This window comes from Limulus polyphemus, unplaced genomic scaffold, assembly GCF_000517525.1.
Source record: "Limulus polyphemus unplaced genomic scaffold, Limulus_polyphemus-2.1.2 Scaffold174, whole genome shotgun sequence".
Classification (NCBI taxonomy): domain Eukaryota; kingdom Metazoa; phylum Arthropoda; class Merostomata; order Xiphosura; family Limulidae; genus Limulus; species Limulus polyphemus.
In genome coordinates this window covers 73,465-84,399 of record NW_013665784.1, presented here as the reverse complement: position 1 = coordinate 84,399, position 10,935 = coordinate 73,465, and the positions used below count along the sequence as shown (strand labels likewise).

At 33.3% G+C, this 10,935-nt stretch overlaps 1 long non-coding RNA gene across 1 annotated transcript in view; it reads left to right on the top strand.

Annotated features, from left to right (window-relative positions):
* Window positions 1-9,159, top strand: part of LOC111084929 — a 34,480-nt gene extending 25,321 nt beyond the window's left edge. The window contains exons 2-3 of the long non-coding RNA XR_002609812.1: window positions 7,260-7,343; window positions 9,098-9,159. This is a non-coding gene — a long non-coding RNA (uncharacterized LOC111084929). The remainder of the gene's footprint in view (window positions 1-7,259; window positions 7,344-9,097) is intronic.
* Window positions 9,160-10,935: the final 1,776 nt, after the last annotated feature.

The following is a 10,935-nucleotide window of genomic DNA, read 5'->3' as shown; positions in this document are numbered from 1 at the left end:
ACCGTGAAAATTCTGTGTACTGCAAAGTTGTATTGAGAAAGAATAAAATAGTTTTATTTAAGAAAGGACTTGTATCGCTTAAGTTCCTCGGGAAGAATTTATACCGGAAATTAACAAACGACCAGAGACATAACAGTTTCTAACTATCGTACAGCCAAGTTAGAAACGTTGACTACATCACGCTTGAAATCAATGAAGAACACGCATATGTCACGTCGCAGTACCTACTGAACAAAGATGTAGATAAATATTTGAGAATCAGGGGATGTCTTGTTGGTTGTTACAGTTTTTAAACGTCACACGTTTTATGTTTTGTGTGTTGCATTCCCAGCTCAACCGATGAGCTCTGGTATAAGGCCTAGTCAGCAGTGATTTGTGAGGTCAAGATACTATTATGGTTAATTAAGAGTAATATAAAAAAATATTCTTGTTAGTAATGTCGCACAAAATATTGGTTAATTGCAACTTATTCGTACAAACAGTGGATTTAAGTATGATTCTCAACAACTCTTAATTCAAGATGCTTTATTTTTCATTATTTTTAGTTTTTATTAATAACATTTAACAGTTGTTGTGATGGTGAATATAGTTTGTTTGTTTGCTTGCTTGTTTTTAATTATGCACAAAGCTACACAATGGGCTATCTGTGCTCTGCCCACCACGGGTATCGAAATATTAATTATTGAATTGGAAGGAAGTAGAACAAAACAGTTGACGTTGGTTCATTTTGTATATTTTCTCATATGTATATTGGGTCGTTAATAATAATCCTAAACGAAATTCGGATACAACTACTTGATTGCGGTGTGACTAATGACCTATAAAAATTGGGATAATTTAATTTTCAAATTTCACAACTGGTCATCTTAAGCAATAGGAAGTTTTCACGCAGAACCAGTTTAGTCTTGAAGTAAGAAAATAAATCATGTTTAATGTAAGAAACTTTTGTGACACTGAACGGTGGATTGTTTTGTTTGTTGAATTTCTGGCAAAGTTACTCGAGAGCTATATCACTAACCTAACCACCCCTAATTTAGAAGTGATAGGCTAAAGAAAAAGCAGCTATTCAACACCTCGCGTCTCCAACTCCTAGGCTACTCAACTGGATAGTCGGATGGAGCGTCATATTATAACGCTTCTACAGCTGAAAGTCCGAGCATGATTGGTGATGGGATTCGAAACTCACGCCCTGCAGAATGCGAGTCGAGTGCCCTAACCCTGAACATTGGAATACCACTGCCTTACCACACCTGATAAATATAAAATTTTTATGTAACGACGTCACTGTAGCCCCCCCCCCCAGTGGCACAGCGGTATATTTACGGACTTACAACACTATAAGCCGTGTTTCGATATCCGTGGTGGGCAAAGCACAAATAGCCCATTGTGCTTAACGGTATTTTTCCACATACTTACACATCGTTTTCTTATGTGCCTCAAGTTTTCATATCGATTTGCTCTAAAGTGCTGCATATATGACGCAATTTAATTTGCTAGAACGATCGTTCAGTGTGGAAACAGACAAAGCGTTCGGAAAAACGTGACATTCACAACCGCATTTCTAATGGTTTACGATTTTGGTGTCGTTGTTGTTTTTTCTTGTGAGACTGCATATTTGAAACTATTTTTTTTCTGTTATGAAACTTTAACTTTTCTGTGAAAACTGATGAAGGATGAGACTGTTTTAGACGTTAGTTTCATGACGACATCTCGCCTCACAACACACTGGCGGCAGTTTCTCGAATTAGTAGACATACTAGAATAAAGAGACGAATAACGTCAAAAATGAACGTAGTTAAGTTTTGTTTTAATTATTTTTGTTATGAAATGGGTGTTTGTAAGAAAGAAAAAGAGAAGTTCGAAATATAAATTTTAAGCGGTACACTTTGAAATAACTTTTATCTATGTTAAGAATTGTGGTTATAACTTCCAAAGCTCGCGGTGGAGCCACTCATCAAGCGCTTATTCGAGGGGACCTTTAAACAAATATCTCAGTCTATATTTGAATAACTCATTGACTACTCACGTGGTATCTTCCTGCCATGCCCATGGTGCTTGTTATGTGTTATTAAGGTCTGCTACGCTCTAAGTATTTTTGTGTAGGAAAAGCTTTTTACACTAAGCGGAAGATAAAAAGATGTAAATAGAAAACATAAACATACAGCTAGTAAGTGAACAAAATAATAGACTGATGTTGGTTTGGGAGTCATAATTCTAGGCTTAAGTAAATGTAAAGTAAGAAGCTTACTTCTGAAGTCAGAAACTCACTCAGGAAATAACATAAAAGTGACTTAAGAAGTAAAATGATATGATGTAAAGTTAAAGATTTACATAAAAAATATAACTTTGAGTAGAAGTTCCCCAACTAAAGTTCAGATTTATCATTGAGTTTTTATTTTTCTTGTATAGAACTTGAACATTTCTCGGTGTTACGTAATTCCAGTTTCTAGTGTTTCTCTGTGTTTGACTCCGTACTATTTTCGGAAGAAAAAAAAGTATAAAGTTGGAGTTATCATCGTCAGCGAAACATTTTTGACTGTTTCTACTATAACTGTGAAAGAGAATCAAACGAAATATTCATTCGTATCTTTTTTTTTATTTTACGTGTAAAAACATTATTAGAATTATGATTTCGGAAGCATGAAAACTAAACTATTACTCAACGGTAACCAATCTCATTTCCTTAAAATATGTTAAAGTTTTTTAAAATTCAGAAAAAAATGGAATAAATCGGTTATATATGGGCAGCAGAGTTTAACATTTTGGATGAAGGCTGAACCTCCATCCAAATATAGTAGTTCGTCACAGTTCAATAACTTAAGATTAGTCGCTGAGCTTTATGTTTACCGATATTATTGTTCGAAGAAATTAGATCGAATGTGGAAAATGTGCTCGTAATTGCATAAATATGAACATTTTGGTCCTAAAATGGTCCTAAGAATACTTCTCGGGCTAAGTATTCAGGAATTACGTTGCGTATGGTGAGATGACGTGTTTGTGATGTCATTCACTGATCGTTCACTTATACACCAATAATTTACCAAAATATGAACTTATCTCAGATGTCGATTACAAATATATCTTTATTGTTGGTTTAGAATCCTTAACAACTTATCACTAATGGATATCAAAAGCACGGCATAATTAAGTTTGGGTAATGGTTACTTTAATTAGAATGAGTAATAGTCATGTGAATATAACTTAAATAAACAATTAAGAACCAGACCGAGTTTCTTTCTTACATTCATATCAATTTTTTTTTTAGTTCTCTCACTCTTTATTTGATGTTAACAGAGAGATCAAATGGGTACAACAGTCCAACAATTTTATGAACAAAAACATGAAGAGTATTTTAATACTAGAAATAAACTACCTAAAACATTAAAATTTGTTATTTTTCTTTTAAAACATTTGAAGCTTTGTACTATCGGTTACTGTTTGTGTTTTAGTGAAACGCTCCTGAAGAAGTTGTAAAGCGAAACGTTGAGTGTCCAACTAAAGAAAATAACAAATTTTGGTATTTTAAAGTCGTTTACTTATAGTATTCAAATGTTTTTTTTTATACATCAATGAGCATTACAGAAATTAAATATTGAACAATATTGTTATTACACATTTTTATCGACAGAGATTATTCAGACATATAACATTTAATATGAATTGCAATGTTCAAATCTAATTCAATATTTTTCTGAACCCGACTCCAAACATTTCGGATAATCTGATATAACAGATCATTAACTGTCAAAGTGTCATGATGTCAGTTCTAATTTTGTGTATTTCTTGTCCAGTCGAGAGTTTTTATTTTACAGCCTGTTCAAACAAAGAATCTATTTTCCTCACATGCACAGCGGTATGTCTGCGGATTTACAATGCAAAAAAACGGGTTTAGATACCCGTGGTGGGCAGAGCACAGATAGCCCATTGTGTAGCTTTGTGCTTACTTACAAAGAAACAAACACACGCTCCTAATATACCTTTATTCATATACAAAAATTTAACATTCTGAAGACTGCACGAGGTATAAATACAGCTTGATTCAGAAGTCCCTTGACAGGCAAATAAGTCAAAAATGGATAGCTATAGAAAAATAATTGTTAGTGGTAGGAAATGGGGTGTTGTGGGTCTAATGGTAATCATTGAGAAAATTTAAGGCCACTTTTAAAGTTATGTCATTCAAAAATGATATTAATGTGCATCGTATACCCAGAATGTGAATGAAAAAGTTATAGATGATAACAAATGAAACGTTTTAAACCCTAATTTGAGAAAATCGCTCTTTGAAAACAAGAGTTATAGACATAAGTACATCCCGTCCATACATATGACATTGTGCCTCAGAATATCGTTGGTTTATTTGTAAAAAAAGGGCAAAGCTAAATAATGGGATATCTGTGTTGTGCACACCGCAGGGTCGAACCCAGACTTTGACATTATCAACCTTCAATCTTACCGCTGAGCCATTGGAAGAGGGAATAAGGACCACAGATCTAGATCTGGTCATGTTGTCACACAAAGTTTGAAAGTTCTAGATCAGAATTTTGTGTAAGCAGGTCATAAAAAAACAGTATTAAAATAAAAGTCCCCATCATAAGGTACTCTCCAGCATTGTGTAGCGGCTACACCGAAATCATTTCAATTATAGTGCACTATTTAGTTGAGGAACAGTTTAACAGGGTCCTTTCTTCTGTATGAATAGTGTCACCAGGATGTTCTGGTTGCTACTCGGTTGTATATCGAACGGTTCTCAGATGAATGTTATTCTTCACATTAGAGGATAGGAAATGTGTGTCAACATTGCATACTACAGGAATGTTTATGAATAAAAGACATGAGGACAGACTACGAACACAAATTAATATTGACAGTGAAGCCGCCATATTGGCACTTGTCACATTTGGTCAGAACTTTGAACGCAACTATTGATTAGTTGTCACCATTTCGTAAAACTGTTAGGTAGTTTATCCAGTGGCGTAAGTATGCCCCCGCAGCCTCCGCAATGGTGGGAAAGGGGGGGAGCCAAAAGGGACCCGAAGGACCTGTAAAAATTAAGATTTGCCGACAAGGAGAATAAATGTAGGGAGCCTAATTAATGCGGGGGGAGCATCTTTTGTAGTTACACCACTGTGTTTGCCTATTGCTGTGGGACGATTTCGTTAATTTTTGATTTGAAATGTTTAATTTCTTATTGTTTACTCCTTTGTTGTTGAAATCTATGGTGTACGATGCATATTAATAAATGTTTTGAAGGACGCGAAAATGAATGACCTCAATTATATTGTTACAGGGAAGGCCAAAAACACCCCATTCTACACAATTAAATGTTGTATTTTGCATGTGGTATAGATTCAATGACGCTTTTTTTCACTTCTTGAATATATTTACTACTCGGTTAATAAGTTATTGTTCTGTCTAATAATTATTTTAAGAGATCATTAAATGTCGTTTTACATTAAGCTAAATTTTATCTGTATGAAAATAGTTTAAAGTGTTTTTATTTATTACACGACAAATTATACAAATGGAAAGCAAATAAAATGGAAACAGCCAGGGTTAAAATCTAGGTATTCATCATATTGCTTTATTGATTCAGTTACTATAAAATCTCAAATTGTGGTAAACAGTTTCTTTTATAGCTGATTTAGTTTTTAGAAAAGTGATAAAGAGGTATAAAGAATGTTCTTATATTATTTAATTTTATTTCCTATGACTAGATGGAGCCACTTGGAAGTGAGACTTTACTTAGGATAATTCCATATAGCTTTTATACAAAATATTATGTTTCTGCATAATTCCCTAAATTTAAATATTCAATGTGTTTTAATTGTGGTTGGATTGCAGACTACTCTTACAGATGGAATACACTCATTATGTGCCCACGGGGTTGTACCGAAATAGATGCTGTAATTTATATATCAATAACTTTCAGGTAACCCAAAACATGGCATATTGGAATAATATCACTGTTAAAAATTACTATCAAAACTTTTTTATTTCATCTACCATACGACCATCACAGAAACCTTTTTTACAGCATATAAGTTACACTTACAGAAACTGGATACGTTAAGCAGGCAGTAAATATTCAATAAATAAATTTTCTGTTTCTGTTATGAAGAATCCAGTTACTGCTTTTAGTTCTCGAGTTTTGACTAACCATGCTAAAACCACACATTACACAGTATCTATTAATATAGACTGCCAGCGTGGATTAGTTGTTCTGACACTAACACTCCAGTCCGGAGAACACGAAAATAGTTAATATTTGACACCTACTTAGCTGCTTTCAAAATAAATTTGTCTTACAGCTATTTTGTCTCTCGTCTATTATAAAAAGCAAACTTGTTTTTTTTTTTATCAAGCCTTTTATCAACAGAATAATAACTACTAATTCTAATGGACTTGGTCTGTTACCATACATAGTTTCTTAATTGCTATTTTATAGTTTACTATATATTTCTTTTGATTCATAATCAATTAACATGTAGGTAATAGCGTCAATTTCTTCAAATTGAAGTTTATATAAATGGGTTGGTAAAACAGTAACCCAAGAGTCGACGGTGGGTGGTGATGACTAGCTGCCTTCTCTCTAGTCTTACACTAGCGCAGATAGCCCTCGCGTAGCTTTGCGCGAAATTCAAAACAAACAAACCAAATTATATAAATGGATTGGTTTAATATATTATATGATCGAACTTTAAATATCGCATAACCTAGGCGTCCCTGTTAAAAAGAAACCATTGTAAATAAATGATTGTTCAACGTTTTATCAAACATACACGCGATTTCATTCGTTAATTCTTAGGTATTCCGTTGTTTATAGTCGGGAATTAACGAACTTAATTTATTAACGTTCTGAATTCGATGACGAGGAACCCACTTTGAGACTAATAATGGTTGGAGACGGCTTGAATGGCTAATGAAGAAAACTTTAATATAAGTTTAACATTATGTACAACATTTGCTGTTATTTTAAACTTATATTAAAGTTTTTCTTCATTACCCATTCAAGCCGTCTCCAACCAATATTATTAACGTTCTGTTGTTATTGATCGAACTCTTCGCCGTTCTTTGGATTAACGAAAAAGCTCGTTATATACCTTTTCCAGTTGAATGGCATTGATATAGAATGACTAATACATCCAGACCGCTGATGTGTGAACTAACTGATTCGTTAAGGCATGCTTGCGTGAACAGCATTTCTAATCTATTGTTAGGCTTTTTTTTTATCGTTACATCGATTATTTGTTGTTTTACAGACGCCGATCGAGACACTTTAAATACAACTGAACATAAGCAGTGAAACATATCTGAATTCGGGAGGAGGGAACCGACGATTGAGGGTAACTATAATCGCTATGTTAACCATGAACATTGAATTCAAAACTAAAACTATGACTTTCCATGATAGTTATACACAAGTTACAAGGGGAACTTCGCTACCTGTTCAAAATTGGGAGCACATGCCTACAGTACCCCACCCAGGTTCCGATGTCTGTATTTCCTAAACCAAAGAATAAAAATGTATTTGCCAGCAAGCATGTTTATTTTTGATAAGATGCCCTGCTCTGGACTAGAAAAGAGACCTACTCCAAGTATGGAAAGGGGTGTCGAAAATAATGGGGAGATGGGAATCTTAGAACTCCTCAGGCCCCTACACACACACACTGGTTAAGTTGCAAGATCAGTTTTTCAGGGTTCGTTATGTTTATTGTTGAGAGACTTTGCAAAATGATTTAGTAAAGTTCTTTGTCTTACTAGCAAACAAAGTCAAATTATACTTGTATTTAGCGAAATTTATCCTGTTATTTGCAAAGACAAATTTATTTAGATATTACTTTCATTATGGACTTCGCAATTCCTAGTTTTGTGTTTTACATACGAATATTTCTTTGCTTAAAGTATTTTAAAAGACATAATGGGTCATATATTTAGGATTGTTCATAAAGAAATTTCGCTTTAAAAGTAATGCAATTAATTTAACTGTTTTGCATTTCGATAAGGTGTGGAGGCAGTGAGATATTCTTTGTCACTTACTGTGCAAAAGGTATTTGTTTTCTTAAAGAAAATAGGGAACGAACCCATAATTTAAGTGTTTTAAACTTGAAGCTTACCGCTTAGCTACCGTGGGCTGTTAAGAGTATGTTGATTTGTTTCACTATACATAATATACAGAGACATCTCAAAAGTAAATAGACACCATGATGTTTATTCAATAGACATTTAATTAAGAAAGGCATCCAACGGCTCCCATGGCCAAGTCAGTCACCTGATGTGAACCGCATCGAGCATGTCATACTTGCTCGAACAGTGAGAAGAAGTTTCAGAAAACCAACGTCCCCTGGAGAGCTACTTGATGGTTTACGTGCAGCCTGGGTCAAGATCCGACAGGAGAAAACTGCAGAACTCATCGATTCCATGCCAGAACGAGTCAAAGCACTGAAAAATGACTCATCGATTCCATGCCAGAACGAGTCAAAGCACTGAAAAATGATAATGGCAAATCGACTAAGTACTTGTGCACATTTGTAAACATTTTTGTCAAGTTGATAATGTGAGATAAATAACTATTGAAAATCTTGGTGTCTATTTACTTTTGAGATGTCTCTATACAAGTTGCCCCCCAGTGTCACAGCGGTATATCTGCGGACTTACAACGCTAGAAACCGGGTTTCGATACCCGTGGTGGGCAGAGCACAGATAGCCCTTGTGTAGCTTTGTGCATAATTAAAAACAAACAAACAAACTGTACAAGTTTAAACAAAAAAAATGTTAATCAACTAGGCTAATATTCAGTCATAATTATATTACATTACCGATTTAGCAAATATTCAAGCTTAAAATGATACCAAAGTAAGTTACATTTTAAATGTAATACAATAATCTATAACTATAACCCAATTATTAGGTATCATATGTTTGTGTTAAATTGAGTTCTCGAGCCTACGTGCTTTCCTAACACCGTGAATTTTGAATTTAATAATAGTGATAAAAATCATACCGGATGGTATTTTTTCTACATTTTTATGACGCACTTAAGAAACTAGCGAGAGAGTAAAAAAGGGTTTAAATAATTTTTTTGTCTCTTACATGACAGTGCTGAGAAGGCGTTTCGTTTCTCTACGAGAATACGTCAGTTTGGTTGAACACGTTGCCAGAGAAAAAAAGCCTGATAAAAATGCTATTATATATTCAGTACAAAATATTCATTGTATTAATTGAGATGAATTTAAAAAATAAAATGTAGTCTTGTGTGATTTTTAAACCAGTATAATTAGACCTTTTGGTTTCATTGCTTCGTTGGTTTTGGGAATTTCAAACCGTAACATTAAGTTAGTATTTTCTTTCATAGTTACAAAGAAATGAGTTATTCCTGGTTGGTTATTTGGGGTTTTATGGCGCAAAGCAGCCAGGCTACCTGCTCAAGAGTCATTCATGATATATTTTATGAAATTTTATTTTATTTGTTATAAAGAGATGGCGCTGTTTAGAGGGTATGTGGACTTTACAGTGATAGATGTACTGAATTTAATTTCAAATAACGTTTAAGAAAACTTTAGAAGATGGTTTGAACTTCTCTAAAATAAAAATCTTCAATATATACGATAAAATTTAGGATTGGAAATTATTCTGGTAGGTGACGCCATTATCCGGTTATCGTTTTACATCTTTACATAAAATGTAATACTGAAATGAGGAATAAAAACGGGAAAAATCCGAGTTGATTAAAGGGAACTAATTAAACACAGTAAAAAAAGTGTATACGTATTCCTATTTGTTACAAGTACAGTTAAAGATATTGATTAAAAAACCCAGTATGAAGTTAATAGGCTTGTTTAATTATAATAGGTTCTTAGATATAAATAGCTCATAATAACTAAGGTTTAAAAATTAAAGAAACTCAAACTTCAAATTATCACAATGACACTATACAGGTAAAGCTGAAGTTGTACCTTTTAATAAGCCTAATTGCTAGCAACAGCATTTCATTACAGATCTATTTGGTTGACGAAGAAACTTTTTTTTCAGTCCAGTTTATAAGTTTCTACCATAATGCTCTTCTCTGCAAAATGTATCTTTCTTTTTTCTGCATAGAAAATTCCTGGTAATATAATTTTTGTTATTTTGACGATAAAGATTAATTTATAGAAAGTAACATTTTGTTATCTGGTCAATGTTGTAATACGGAAATATTAATGTTATTGAGTAATAATATGTTTTGACCTCAACAAACCTTAAATTTTATAATCTAAACCGATTGTGTATGGTTTTTGAATTTCAAATATATAGATATTTATCAATTACAGAAAATTTACAATGTTTGCTTATAACATATGGAAAAAAATATCACAATAAGAATGATAATATTTTGAAACAAATAATTATTTACTGAGTTTTCAATAAGAGGAGTGATTAATAGTATTTCAACTCCGTTCTTTCCTGCTGTCGACAAGGTCTTCATTCCAGCACTATAGCTCATTAAACTCACTAAGTTACAACATGAAAAGTCTTAGTTTTAAACGCTATTTTAACTGTCGCTCTAAAAGTTCCACACCCTATGATGCGATCAAGGGCGTATTAACCAAGGCAAGTGCAATAATTTGAGGTGTGCATCCTACGGAAAAATTAAAAATAAATTCGATTTTCAAATTCTTATATCAAAACAAATTTCCATCTATTTCATTGCATTTTACTTTATTCTTCTTCTCGTGTTGATGGATAATTTTCCTGGTGAGTCATTCGAGAAGGAAGGGACGCATCTAAAGTTGTGGGCCTAGAGCGTCAGTTAATACGCCCCTGTATACGATATAGGTTTGTGTATTTATGTATGTATCTATGTGTGTGTGTGTGTGTATATATTTCTTACTTGATAATATATTCTCATGGAATATTTATACACAATTATTCAACGTTTTAAAATACACCAATAAACCT